This window comes from Papio anubis, chromosome 2 (assembly GCF_008728515.1).
Source record: "Papio anubis isolate 15944 chromosome 2, Panubis1.0, whole genome shotgun sequence".
Taxonomy (NCBI): Eukaryota; Metazoa; Chordata; class Mammalia; order Primates; family Cercopithecidae; genus Papio; species Papio anubis.
The window spans coordinates 101,160,168-101,175,206 of record NC_044977.1 but is presented as its reverse complement, the minus strand read 5'-3'; the positions used below and the strand labels follow the sequence as shown (position 1 = coordinate 101,175,206).

The 15,039-nt window shown below is 39.8% G+C and overlaps 1 protein-coding gene across 5 annotated transcripts in view; it reads left to right on the top strand.

Annotated features, from left to right (window-relative positions):
• MOBP (myelin associated oligodendrocyte basic protein) overlaps positions 1 to 11,125 on the top strand; it is a 58,686-nt gene extending 47,561 nt beyond the window's left edge. For all 5 annotated transcript variants that reach the window (XM_017955569.2, XM_017955574.2, XM_009201141.3 and 2 more), the window contains 2 exons: positions 6,830 to 6,913; positions 7,031 to 11,125. The gene's annotated coding sequence lies outside the window, so the exon portion shown is untranslated. The remainder of the gene's footprint in view (positions 1 to 6,829; positions 6,914 to 7,030) is intronic.
• Positions 11,126 to 15,039: the final 3,914 nt, after the last annotated feature.

Sequence of the window (15,039 nt, the reverse complement as noted above, 5' to 3'; positions counted from 1 at the left end):
TCTTCCTATTGTAGTGGAGGTATACACTTGCAGGAACGGTTGGGTAAGGCGAGTGATAAAATAACTTCTTATTGAACATCAACTACGCATTCACCTTACATCACAGGATGCTTTGTGTTTGTAAATGGGAAATGAGAGATTTTCATGACCCCCATGGCCACTGAAACCATGACCTTTACCTTACTACCATGATGCGGCAACCTAGAATTTTCTAAACAGAGATTGGTTTAGAGTACCCTAGCGTACTTGGAGATCCCACTGTATGAGATAAGAGGAAGGTGGAGCCAGCAGGACTCCAGGCCACACCTTCACATCAACAAAAGTAGTGTTTAGTGTCTATGCTGACTCCTAACTTCAAATAGATGAAGGATTTTACTGGAACAAAAGAGTCTGACTACATTTCCACGAATGCAACAAATATTGATAGAATCCTCATGTCAGTGATTTTTCTAAATGGTTTACTGAATTAAAGAGTGTACTCTTTGACATCACAGGTTTGGGTTTAATTGACTGGCATTTCAGTGACTACTCATTTCCTCTTAGGCAACAATTTACCTATCATCAAGTTCAGTGCTTTGACTTTGATCAACTGACTGGGTTAACCAAAGTGCAGATGAGCAAAAGAACACAGATTAGGAAACAGTCCTGATAATTATTCCTATATTTTCAGTTTTAAACGAATTTATGTAAAAGTATTATATTTTACATGGCACTAAAATCCATTTCTGTTGCATAAGCTACACTGACATATAAACAACATTGGTAAATGTAAAATAGGTTTGAGGAGAATAGAGAAAACAGGAAGCTACAGCTTAAGTCGTGGCCTGACGTCATAGAAAATCAGTTATCTATCAGATTTTGATCATTTGGCTCAAAAACATCTCTTAATAAAACTAAGTTCTAAAAAAGTATTACGTCTAATTACCAGCATTCATATTGGGTTGTGAAGCATATGCACTCTCTTAAGAGTCAATTCATTACCTGAGGCTGGGGATCTGTGGGACCCAGTAGTGGTGTCTGGAGAGACTGGTGGGCCCCTCTCTAGAACCTAAAAGGTGCAAGGATTTTGTAGAGGGAAAGGTAAATAATGCCAAGTTACTGGGGTCTAGAAAGAAAGTTTTCTTTCGGAGCAAGAGGGTGTAAGTTTCTAAAGTTCCTTCAGCAGGGATGTTGGTCTTTTAGTTAGGAGGTTTAAAATCACTAGGAAGAAAGGGTGAGGAAGAACGTCTGGGTCCCTGTTTGAGGCGGTAACTGATGGTGGTGGAAGTCCTTTCTGCAGTGAGTTAATGATGCGTATTTCTGATAAAGGTGGGAAGTTATTTATATCAGCGTTAACCAAATCTTCCATTCATGCAGAAAGAAAGAGCTCTTGGATCATTCTCTATTAATGAAACCATACCAGGGTCAATATTAGAGTGTCTCTATCTCTGAAATACAAAGAAAATAATTCCCTGGCCCAGGTGGTGGCCCATGCTACCTCGTAATGATGCAATGGAGATAATCCTATTCCATCCACCGTCAAGGAGAGTTGGGTAGTCTGTCATTCTGAGGAAGTGGGACTCAATAGACATTCTGAGTATTTATTAATTCAATCATGCTTACATGCAGATCAGAGGGTAAAGTTTTTCTTTACACCTTATCTATCCTTCTCTTCCAAGGTGGAAATCCACTTACAAACAATTCACTGCTAGGCAGACCTCTTTCCTAACAAGAACAGGTGGATGGCATAGTGGGGATTAGAGCACCTCAGCGCTCACAAGGGCATGCTATGGGATGCCCCAGGCTAGAAGCCCTAGGGTGGCTTCTAGGACCTCTTATTGATGGAAGTTATTTAGTGGATCCTCCTGGATTTGATTTTATCTCTCTAATCTCTTAAGCACATCAACCTTTGGGTTTGCTACCTGTAATTTTTGTCTTAAGAAGGCAACATCTCTATTCTTTCCAGAAAGAAATCTCGATGCAGGAAGAAGAAAAAGCCTGGTATCCTGCCTGTTTTTGTTCTTATGGAGATTCAACAGATTTTTACATAATCTGTTTTTATTATAATTCACCCTGCATTTCTTGAATTCTTTGTGAACATCCTTTCTCCTGTAGCTGACAGCTTCTGTTCTTTCTCTTAGGGCTTATGAGCTTTCTGAGTCAGATCCTTTAGCAAAGCCTTAGTTTTCTGCTCAGGGAGATCATTAAGGATCTCTATTGCCAGCTGCAAGATTTTGCATGTATTTTCAACTAGAGCTTTGGCTGGCAGCAGTTAAAAAATCATTTTCCAAGTTTAAATTTTTTTTCTTCCAGCTGATGCCTTGCTGACACTTCATTATTTGGCTTAGAATATAAATGGCATGTTTTTTTTTCCAATTCTTGTTAATGTGGATTTTTGCATTGTCTGATGACCCTAACTTTTCATCTTCTTACCATGGTAATCTGCCAGTTAACTCTTAATTTTCAGATCATCTAGTTCATTTCCTTTTTTGTGCGTTTTCTCCTCTGGCTCAAAGATCAACTGCTTTCAGCTGTCTAGTATATTTATTCATAACTGCAACTGCATTATTTTCCTAAACCACAGCTTCTTTCTGAGACCTGAGATCTTATCTGATTTGCTCACTGCCTCAGTAGGTAGGGGGTGGGGCAGGAGCAGTTAGGGGCAGAAAGAGACCACAGCCTTCTATTTACTGAAGCCTCCCCATGCCCCTCCAAACAATCTGTACTGCCACCTCTTTTCTTCTAACTCCTATCTTCCATTTCTTTCTTCACCTCAATGCCTACATCTCTGATCACAATATCTGTTTTTTTTTTTTTTTTTTTTTTTTTTTTCCAGCTTAAATTTATAGAAGATCTTGGTTGATAGATTTGTAGCGGAGCTACTTAACAACCTTTCTATATTTTTATTGCTCTGGACTTTATACTTCACTGCTTTCTCTTTCCAGTTCTTGCCCCTGGCTGCTGACTCTGATTTTTCCCAAACCAGTCCTGCTCTGAGTTATGCAGTTTCCCACCATCAAGCCACCAGCAATGAGCCCTGATAATGGTGCTGACCCACAGCCAGGTGCATTCTGTCTCCAAGTCTCTCTAATTCCCACATGGCCTGGTGACACAGTTACATTAGATTACGTTGGATTAGTCCTATCACTGCTGAATCTGCTTTCCTTAACTTGTGTTCACCTACAATTTTAACTTACTATTACTTGCATTGTTTTAAGTCTTCAAAAGTCCTCAGTCAATGTTTGAACACAGCTTCTCATGTGACACTTTTCCTCTTCTGGTCTAAGTTTCTTTTTGGTGAGCTCTTGGGGTCCTACTAAGAGAATTTCTGCAGTCCAGAGAAGGAGGAGGGAGCATCTGGTACCAAAGTACCAAATGTGTTCATGAAAGTGTGTGTGTGTGTGTGTGTGTGTGTGTGTGAGAGAGAGAGAGAGAGAGAGAAGAGAAAGAGAGGAGAGAGGAAGAAAGGAAAAGAGATTGGTCTTTCCTTTTTACTTTTTGTAGCTTTCTTCTTTCTGCTGCTTGTTGTGTTTCGGGAGAGGTAGTTTTCCTCCCTTCAATTCCCTATGTCTCCTTGTTGAAAATCACACTGACAGGAAGTCATGGCTCCTGATACAGTAAACCTCAGGCTGGTCCTTGCCCATCCAAGAGGTTTGAATGGCAATTCACTCTAATTTCTTCTCCCTTCTGACTTGTAAAACTCAAGTATCTGTGAAAATGAAAAAACTTTAGTGTACATATCTTATCCAACAAGGCTTTATAAAGCTTCTTCTTAAGGCAGCTCTATATTATTATTATTATTATTATTATTATTATTATTTAGACAGAGTCTTGCTCTGTTGCTCAGGCTGGAGTGCAGTGGCACAATCTCGGCTCACTGCAACCTCTGCCTCCCAGGCTAAAGCAATTCTCGTACCTCAGCTCCCAAGTAGCTGGGATTATGGGCATGCACCACCACACCCAGCTAATTTTTTGTATTTTTAGTAGAGACAGGGATTCACCATGTTAGCCAGCCTCATCTTGAACTCCTGGCCTCAAGTTAATCCTCCCACCTCAGCCTCCCAAAGTGCTGGGATTACAGGTGTGAGCCACAATGCCTGGCCAGGCAGCTGTATGTTTTAAACATTTAAGCCACCATTAGGATATAACTAATTTAGAACAATGTTATATAGTGACTGTCTCATACAGGGAATGCAACAGCCAGCTTGGTTATACCAGGACATTATTTATACTGGGGAAAAATCAGGCTTGTGTGTATATGTGAGTATAAGATTTATTTTGTCTTAAAATCTGAGCCCCCTGTTTAAGATTTTTTAAGGGACTAACCAACTTTTGCTCTTTACTCTTAATGCTTTTTCTTTCCGAGTCCACCTTTCATGGAACCCTGCAGCATTAAACACTTTTATATTTGTAATATATTTAAAAGATAAAAATGAAAGTGTCTGCTCCTAAGTTCATGGGCAAGTCCATTCATCACAAGTGTTGCTGGCCAACAGAGTCAATATTTGCTGACTGAGTAAATAATGAAACAGTATTAAAGATGAAGTCATTTATGGTTTTACTGAGTATGTAAAGACTCAAAAATGAAAATTCCAACTAAAAAACAGAGGGTCCAAACCATAACTTTTGATGCCAAAACTATGCAACTACCTCAGAGGACAGGTGAGCACACCTAAGTGTATAATACCATCTTCTCCTCTTATGCTACCATCTTTGCCACCCACATGGGGCTTGATGCCAAGAATCACAGGTACATTGCACATAACCTGTGTTGACAAGTGCTCATTTTAATTGGTTGATGGTCTTGTGGTGGTGAGTGGGTATGGGAGGAGAGTGGGTCTGGACTAAAGGTATGGAACCAGGCTAGCTCTCACATTCTCACCAGAAATTGGAGTTGACCACAGCAGATATTGCTTCTCTATATGTATGTAAGGTAGTTCAGAGAGAGGAACCTGGAAACAGATATCCCTGTGGTGGAATTCCTGTTTGAAGGTTATTACTTGTGTGACCTTGGACAAGGGACTAAAGGTCTCTAAGCTTCATTTTACTAGTGAAGACGATTTAAAAAAAAAAAAACAAAACACATTAAGCAGTTAGTATAAAGCTTGCATGTAAGTAGCGCTCATACAGCAAAACAAAAAAAGTTGCTTATTCACATGTTCATAGCACTATTCACTATTTGCATTTGCTCTTATACTCATATGTGTACTTGATTATTACTTGTCTCCACCACTAGAATGTAAAACTCATAAGAGCAAGAACCATGGCTTTATACCTTGATGTTGTCCCTCATTTATCGCCCCAATTATTTGATATGGACAACCATTGTTTTCTGGAATGTATGGAAACAGTTTTGAAAGCATGGCCTTCAATCCCCCTCTGATCTACTTTTTTAAGCCACCATGCTATTGATTTGGCAGAATATGGACTTGGTTTACTTTCTACTCTGCTACAATACACAGACTTTGCCTAGAAATGTCCCATTTTTGTAATTCATTTTGAAAAGATAATTATAATAGCAAGAAACATAATTATTATCAAAGTAAATATCTCATTCTCTTTCTTAAGATGCACACAGTATCAACTTTTACACAAAAGGGTCCATATACTGTAAGATTTGCAGTAAGTTGCTGACCTCTTTCCTAAAACTTTCTGGTTGGTTTTGCCCTCCAGCTCAACCAGTTATTCAATAATTACATCTGTGATTTAGACAAAAATATGACTTTCTTCCTAGTGGGGAATAAAGCACTTGAAGGGCTGCAGCCAGAGACCCTGTGCTAGCCTAGGACCAAGAGCAAACTAATGCTATCCATTTAGAGCAAAAGAAATGGGCAGAGTCCTTCCTCTGTGACCAGTGAATTTTGGATGCACTGCAGTCCTTTGCCTTCATTATTCAGAATATCTAGAAGTAGATGACACAACGTCAGATCTTCCACAAGAACCCTTGCCACCATTCCACAGAGTAACTCTCATGATCAAGGTGCTTGGTCCTACTTAAGCTAACAAAAAATTGGCTTTCACAAAACAATAATCAACTGATCAAAAATCCTTGGATTTTTTCCTCTGCCCTGAGCAGTATTTCCATGGGTATTTCTATATAGGCTTATCTACAGTTAATATTTATAAAGTAAGATTTCACTGGAGTATATTCGCCTCTCAGTTTAATCTGATATATATCTTGATTTTTAAAAGAAATCATCTGATTTGTAAACATACACTCAGTTTCTTGATATTTCTTCTTAACCTATGGCCTAAATCTTGACGATTTTGCTAAATTTTAATACCTTCCCATAAGAGCAAATTTAGTGAATTAATACACCTTCCAGTTGTTGGCATTTTGAGAACACTGGCTCAAAGAAAGTGTCAGGAAAATGGGCAAGAACACTGCAATCTTGGAAAGGACATGGAGTTATGTACCAAAAACTGGGCTGATACCTGGTTTTATTTCTCACTAGCTGTATGAGCTTGGGAAAGTCATTTAACCCAACTGTGCCTCAGTTTCTTAATTAATGACTGACTTGCCTTCCCCACAGCGCAGTTGTACAAACCAAGGGAAATAAAAGTTTTAATTTATCCCTGCTGAGTCCTGATGGCTAACAAAAATTATAATCTAAAGGTTTAGCATACCTAGATGAAAATATGTTTTCTGAGGGAATATCATAAAGTGGGGGAGGGGCTGGGATTGCCACCCTTCAGACACGTCTCACCCTCTTGGTCAAGGAGCAGTATCTATTTGTGAAGAAAGGAGGGAGGCCAATCGGGGATGCATAGATACAACCACTGGGAGAATAACTGTGGGTTGAACAGCTGCATATAGAATTGTAGTTTGACAGGTTTTCCCGTCCATTAGCACTTTGGAGATGTCATCCCATTGTCTTCTGACCTCTGTAATTGCCACGGAGAGATCTGCTGTCAGTCTGCTTATCCTTCCATGGTAAGTAAATTTTGTTTTCTCGTTGTTGCTTTTAAGATTTTCCTCTTTGTCTTTGGTGTTCTGAAGTTTCACTATAAAGTCACTAAGTACGGATTTATTTTTATTTATTCTGTTCAGGACTCAAGTTTCTTCAATCTGAAGATACATGTCTTTCTTCAGGGACATGCAGAAAAAAAAAAAAAAGATGTTGCACAACCATCAAAGTGGCAAAAATAAAAAAAAAAAAAAACCAAGTATTGGCAAAGATGTGGGAAAAATTCTCGTAAGCTACTGATGAGAATTTATAAATTATTATGACACCTTTGGCTTGCAATCTGGGGATACTAGCAAAGCAGAAAATTGTATAACTTGTGATCAAGCAATTATGATTTTAGGCACCCATCCTAGAGAAAACTTGAATTCATAGAAGAAATAGGTACACATAAATCTGTTCAATGAATCATTGTTTGGCATTGAAAAGAGGAGAGATATAAAAAGAAATTACCAAAATGTCCACCAATAGAATGAGTGAATCACCTGTGGTATATTCATAAATAAAAATCTTAAGTAGAAGTTAAAACAAATCAGATATGTGCACCTTAGACAGATAAATTTAGAGGACAAAATGAGGAACATAAAAAGCAAATAGTAGATGGCAAATGTAATATAATGTACTATGCATAAATTTTAACAACACATGATATTATATTGCATATTGCCCGATAAGCAGAAGCCATAAGGTCTCACACTTTCCTTATAATGCAATAAAATACAAATGAAAAAAAGTAAAAGGGTATTCCAAAAATAAAACTATCCTTTTGGAAAAAAATTTTTAAAATAGTTCCTGATTTGAAGACGTAACAGAAATTAAAAGCTATATACAAATGGTTAACAATATTAGGTGGACATATTTGTTTGAAGAGATGGGTGAAAGATAGTTGAAAAGCCTGGGGGTATCTTCAAGGTTATATGTCTTAGAAAACAAAAATACTTCTTTGGGTTCAATTTTGGATCTGGGCTTGTTCTTGTGGCTTCTGATGATTTCTGACATGGGGAAAAATGGGGAAGAGTTGAAATACATCCTTCTACCCAAACCTTCCTTTAGTAATAGGTAGCAAAATGAAGAAGAAAATAGAATGTTGCAGAATGTGGAGGGATGTAAAATGGACAGTACTAGGGTAGAGGGAAAGTCAGATTAGAGGAAAGAGCATCAGGAAAAGTCTTGTGCTAGGAGCTGGTGTGGCCAAGCACAGTCAGATGCCCAAAGATCCAACAAGGCCATGGTTCTGTGTCCTTGAGTGGGCACAACCATTCCTAGCCAAGTTTAAGAGGCAAGTAAAAATATGGGGGCAATGTCAGACGAAGTCTTGTTCAGGGTATGGGGCTAGGATGAGAGAGAATGCCACAGAATAGGGAGGAAGAGTGATAGATCCAGATGAGATACAGCTCAGAGTGCCATGCCCCCAGAAAGAGGAATCAGGCAAGTACTGTCCCAAGGCAGCTGGAGGGTGAGGGCTGAGTGCCCTGGCTTTCTCACTTGGGGAGACCATGGGTCTCTGTGGAAATTCCAATAAAAAGGCAGGGAAATTTGACTGCATGGAATCTTCAGGTAGAAATGTTTCTCTTGCCTAAATTCAGGTGCTAAATAAACAACAAAATGGTAACCTCTACTATGAAGCGTTTCCAATGATGGGGTATCTGAGGCCATTACATTCCTGAGAATAACATGGTGAGGTGCAGGGTGGTGGTGGTGGTGAAACATACGACAGACCACTGTAAGTGAGAACAAATTACTGGCCCAGCCCAACCCACACCAAATAAGAAATTTAATATCCCTTTGGCTTGTTTTAGATTTTGGCAAAGCCTGGCCCATAGCGCTTGCTGGGCTCTCTCTTCCACATCATCCAGAAGACACACATTTGCTGTGGAATGATTGTGGAGGTGAGAGTATAGTGCATATTAATTCATGCGAAAAGTTAGATATTAGCTCAGAAATGTTAATAACAAGAAAATACTGAATTCTCTGTTTGTCTGTTGTGGAAATAAAACCTTCTGGGGATGAATCAAAACTATCTGACAATTACTTGAAATGGGTGGATAGCTAAATGTAATGTGCATTGGATATTATAACTAAAAGGTGCTATAATCCAGTTATATTTTTTGTCTTTCAAGGATTGGTTCTGAGGAGCTCTACCAGTAAATATTGCAAAAGTTACATAAAGCTCCAAAAGCTACTCTGTGTAAACTTCTTGAGTGGGAATTCTTAACCATAATATATGGCATGTGACTGATAATTCTGGATGTTAACTGATTTTATGTTCTGATGTTTTGACTGGTTTTGGGAAAAATTTTGGGAAAAAGGAGTTATCCTCGTAAATACCCAACAACTGGGTCTCTGGGTAAAAAGCCCTAATTTATAGAGAATGCTAATTTCCATGGTGTAAATATTTCCACAATGCAGATTTCTTTTCTTTTTCTTTTTTCTTCTTCTTTTTTTTTTTTTTTTTTTTTGAGATGGAGTTTCACTCTTGTTACCCAGACTGGAGTGCAATGGTGCGACCTTGGCTCACTGCAATCTCCACCTCCCGGGTTCAAGCAATTCTCCTGCCTCAGCCTCCCAAGTAGCTGGGATTGCAGGCGCCCACCACCGTGCCTGGCTAATTGTGTATTTTTAGTAGAGATAGGGTTTCACCATGTTGGCCAGGCTGGTCTCGAACTCTGAACCTCAGGTGATCCACCCACCTCAGCCTCCCAAAGTGCTGGAGATTACAGGCATGAGCTACCACGCCCGGGCCACAGTGCGGATTTCAAGCTATGAACGTGATTCTCTGGAGTTTACCAGTTATCTTTTAATTGATAAATTTGATGCAGAATTGGGAAGAGAAGCACACAATTGACTCTCGTCAACTGGCACAGGCTGGAGCCAGTGCACCACTGTATATATCCATGGCCCTCTGTGAAGCTACAGTTTACTACTAAAATTTGCGCTCCATAAATATACAAAGGCACTAGTAACAGAAAAAATATAAAGGGAATACAAACTAAATTCAAATTGGGGAGCTCAAATGGAGAAAATTGACAGATAATATTTTTGAAACATTGAAAAGTAGTATTTGTCTAGATTCACCTTTTATTATCTTTTTCTTTTTTTTCTTTTCCTTTTTTTTTTTTTTTTTTTGAGACGAAGTTTCACTCTTGTTGCCCAGGCTGGAGTGCAATGGCACGCGATCTCAGCTCACTGCAACCTTGGCTCACTGTAACCTTCACCTTCCAGGATCAAGTGATTCTCATGCCTCAGCCTCCCGAGTAGCCGGGATTACAGGAGCCCACCACAGTGCCCAGACAATTTTTTGTATTTTTAGTGGAGACGGGGTTTCACCATGTTAGTCAGGCTGGTCTTGAACTCCTGACCTCAGGTGATCCACCCACCTGGGCCTCCCAAAGTGCTGGGATTACAGGCATGAGCCACCGCACCTGGCCTGTTATTATCTTTTATTAAGCAAACAGGGTATCTATGTATCATACTGAGAGTTCTGAGCTCTTAGTTTCTTTGGTGTTCACCTAGATGGAGGCTGGGGCTTCCTTCCTTTCAGATATTGGTGCTAACGTGATGCTGACCAAAGAATTGATGGGATCTGCACACTGTAAAGCCGGTTTCAGGATGGTCAAGAAAGAAGAGAAGATATGAGCTGCCTGAATTTTGGGGTGGTGGCATTGAAATTTAGACTTGTGATTTGGTATGACAATATACGTCTTTCTGTGATTGTTAACATTAATGAAAACAAGAAAATTTAGTTGCTCAAAAGTTGAAAAATGGATTTATAAACTTTTTATTAGAGTAAGGCAAAAGAACATATTAAAATAGAGGTAAATTAGAAATGTCAATAAGAACCCACAGACATTTTTTAAAAGGAGACTTTGTCTGTTCTGTCCCTACAGTGATTTATGCTCTCGGATATTTTTGCTGTCATCCTGACAAATTCTAGTTGGAATGTGAAACAAGCGTATTTGTAGACCTAGTGCCTGTGGCTTCTAAAACAATTATCTGAAAAGAGAAACCACTGCCCGTTGGAAGAATAGTTGATTCCATACCTCGAGCTAGGGAAAAAAAAATCAGAATTAGTCTGTGAATTCTAGATGTTGAGAGAAAGCAAGGTTTCATTAGGGCATCAGAGAGTCATAAGTCCATAGGATGCAAAAAAGAAGATGAAATAAAATTGCCTGAAAAACGCACCTGAATTTCTGACATTTTTTACTGAAAAGGCTGTGTATTGATGAACCCCAATTTTGTGAGGTCAACATTTAAGAGTTTATAACCAACAGTTTGAAAATGCAGGGTGTTGTTTTTTTCTATAAGGAGACAAAACAGTCAGAAGGGAGTGTCGCAGGACATTATCACAGTATCAAAGATCTGCGTGAAATGTGGTTCATTTGCTAGAAAATAACGCAAGCCTTTTGGAGAGAATCAGGGTTTCTAGTGATGCTAGGGATGACCTTAAGGGTTGTTTGTAAACTGAACCTTTTCCTTAGTCTTTCAGCAGCAGCTGCACAGAGTAGGCCTGCCTCTTCCCATGAAAATCACACTGAGTTTTATCAACTAGTAGTGTGTGGGCACTATTACAAGTTATGTCATGTTGGTTATGGCCACTTATCCAACAGGGCTTTCCTCTGTGCAGGGCTCTGCAGCCTCATTCTATGCTATTTTTATTATCACGTGTCTGTGTGCCTCAGGTGGCAAAGCAGAATAAGCTTCTCTACCCACAGTAGGGCTCTCTATGGCTCACTATGACTCACTCTAAGGGAAGAAAATCTTACAGATGTCAGAAAACGTTAGGTAAGTGGACAGTGATAAACACAAAACATCAAGTGGTCAATATCAAAGAGAAAAACATTATGTTGGTGAAGGATAAGTATCAAAGCTAGTTAAAAAAGTAACAGGAGAAATATAAAGCAAAGGGGCAATACTCCACAAAAATGTAGATTGTAACTGAGCTTCTTCTCCTAAAGAGATTTGAAAATAAACTATAGAAAATATGTGAAGAAACAAAGTAAAACACCGAGGGGTAAGTTTGACCATGAATACCTAGGGAAAAACATACTTGCAGTAAAACAACCAGTTGATGTCTATAAGTAGTAAATATATAATAAAATAAGTGAAAAAAAATGGCCAATTTAACACCAATTGGTGCCTGTAATAACATGTTTTTGGCAAAGTCCGTATTTTACATACATACTATGGTTTACACAAAATGTGAAGGAAATCAACTAACAACAGGTCTATCATCAACACAGGATAGCAAAGCACTGAACATGTGCAACTAGGAGGTCAAATCACTTTCCCCGAAGGAGGTGGCAGGGGAGCCTGGTGTTAGCAAGAAGTGAGCAGCACTGTGGGATGGTCCAGAGGACAGCGTGATGGAGGTGGGAACTGGGTGGGATCAAGTGAAAAATGCAGGAAGCAGGGCTTTGGTGTTGTATACATGCATAAATCCTGAATGGGCATGTGAGAGATCAGAGCCCTGCCATGGTCAGTGTCGCCTCGCTTAGTCACTTCCTCTTCTCTCCCATGTCACTGGGACAACACACTCTGGGGCTTATGAGCCAAAATGGGTTTGCAGCAATCAAGACAGCCTCCTTCTCCAAACAAACTGCTCTCCTTGCTCCTAACATGTATGAAGAAAAGGTGAGACCCTTGGAGAAAGGGTGAAGAGGGAGGCTATCAACATAGGAGCATCCATCCTTTACAGGCTCTTTAAATAACTGCAGGTAACTTGTGGGACATTCTGCTGTGGACACCATTGAAAACCTATTGCCTGGACATATGTAAAAAATCTTGGATGTATGTAAAATATTCAGAAGTTTCTATCTTTAGATCTTCAGTAAGCAGGAGTGACAGGGGCCTGAATGAGACAAGAGACTTGTCTTGCCTTTGCAACAGTGAATGTCAGCTTGAGGAGAAAAAAAGGGGGACTTCAGTGATAATTACTGGGGTGGGCTGTTTTGTTGGCCTCATTGTGAATGCCTGAAAACAACTTAGGGGTATTTTCGGGAGTACAAATTCCTCTCTTCACAGATTGGGGACTTGAAGTCAATTTCTATAGTCATAGGCAGGTGAGTTCACAGTCAAAATCATGTTCCATATACAATTCACTCATTCCTGCTACTCACTCTTCTGTCTCCCTGGCTTTGCTTCCTTACTTAGATGTCAAGGATCTCTACCACGTAGCTTTTTGATGCTGCTCTGCTTCTTCCTGGCTCTTGCTATCACTATCTGAACCTTATGGCACGCATAAGATTCCTGGGGACATAAGGTGTCTCTGGGGACAAGGGGATAATGCTGAGGGAATGGGAGACAAGAAGTCAGGGGAGCAGTCCCTAAAGCACAACGGCTCCAAGAGTGGCCCAACTGAATGGAGTGTATACTTGTTCACAGGCTCCTAAAGTACTTGACTGCACCAGAACAAACTCACCATGCAATGGACATTGTTAAGTGTTCAGGCACAACCAACAATGCTTCCAACTGTTGTTTTAGAAAAAACTGAATTGTTTTCATCCAGTCACTGACCCGTCACCACAGATCCTTAAATACCATTTTTCCACTTCCATTGACATGTGTTAAAGATTTACTTTGCTATGCCCTGTTAGGTATTTTATAAGATACCGTGTTATCTTATTTAGCCATAATGCAATAGTAGCTTACAGATGACAAAAAAATAAGGTTTAGAGACCGACCTAAAAGTGACACAGCTGATGTTCAGAGCACTTGAGATTCTGACACCTATGCAAACTCTACTTCTCATCCCTCATTTCCTAGCAAATCTCAATGAATTGAAACTGCCTGGTGTCCCCCTGCAGAGCTGGCAGGTCTTAAGGTGCCCTCCCTAATGGATGAGTTGTTCCTGCTGTTGTCGCCCTCTCCCCCATGTGAGTGGCCAGTATGCTTCCACGTGCTGTCTGGCCAGTGCTGGCCACTTGGTGAGTTACAAAGACTTGTAGGGAAAGTGGCATAATGCAGCTACTCCACACTTAGACCCTTCAAATCCAGGCAGAACAAGACCAAATATCATAGGCCACAGCTTCAGATGGAATCTCTGTATTGAGCAAAACTCTGGTTCTCAACCTTTTCTAGTCAGGTTTCGGCTTGTGCTGGATCATGATTCCCCCCAGGTTTACTACATCATCCTTCTCATTCAGCTTAATAAAATGCGGTCACCATTTACTGAATGTTGACTATGTGCCAGACACTGAAGCCCTTTAGATGTTTAATTTTTACAACATTTTGAGATATATAGCTTTATTATTCAAATTTTATAGAAGAAACAAATCAGCCCCAAGCCTTTAATAAGTGGCTTGAGATTTCAAAATTAGTACAAAATGTGGCAGGGATTTAAACCAGCAGCCTGAGTCACTAGCTTTCTTGACTTGTGTATTGACCTGCCATCCCCTGGGGTTCTTGATTTTGCCACCTTGTCTGACTCCAGACGTTGACCACAGCTCTTCTTCCTTGTTTCAACTCAATGACTCACAGGCAATGTGGGTTTCTCAATTTCCAGCTACAGTTTTGTATTTTTTGAGCTGATGTTATCATTCAGCCAGACACTTCCTGACCTGGAAGTTTCCTGATCCCATCGGCAATACCACCCAAATGTTCAGGGCTTAATCCTTTGGAAAATAAATGGACTCCTTGTTCCCGCTGAGACCTACTCCAATGTTGAAAGCCAGGGCTAACTCATTTCTAAAGCCAGACAGGGCCCAAATTGCTATTTGCTGGGTCAATGTCTATCTATACTATTTCCTACCTGTTAAAAGACCTGCAGAAATCCAACTATATAAAATATAGGTTTATTGTTCTTTGTGTCTATGGCATGCATTATTTTGGCTATGCTAGACTGAAGTAACAAATACACTCAAATTATGTAATAGCTCAAAGATAATAAAAATGTGTGCCTTGGCTCAGGTGACAGTCTGGGTAGAAGTGTAGGTTTGCTGGACACTTTTCCTCCAGACAGTCATTTAGCCTAGTTTAAAGAACAACTCCTGGTTTGTATTTAGAACAATGCCTACTCATTTTCAGGTGAAGGAAAATGGTCAGATATGTATAATTTTTGCTCCATTCCCAAAGATAAGTCCAACTCTTTTATGAGAGT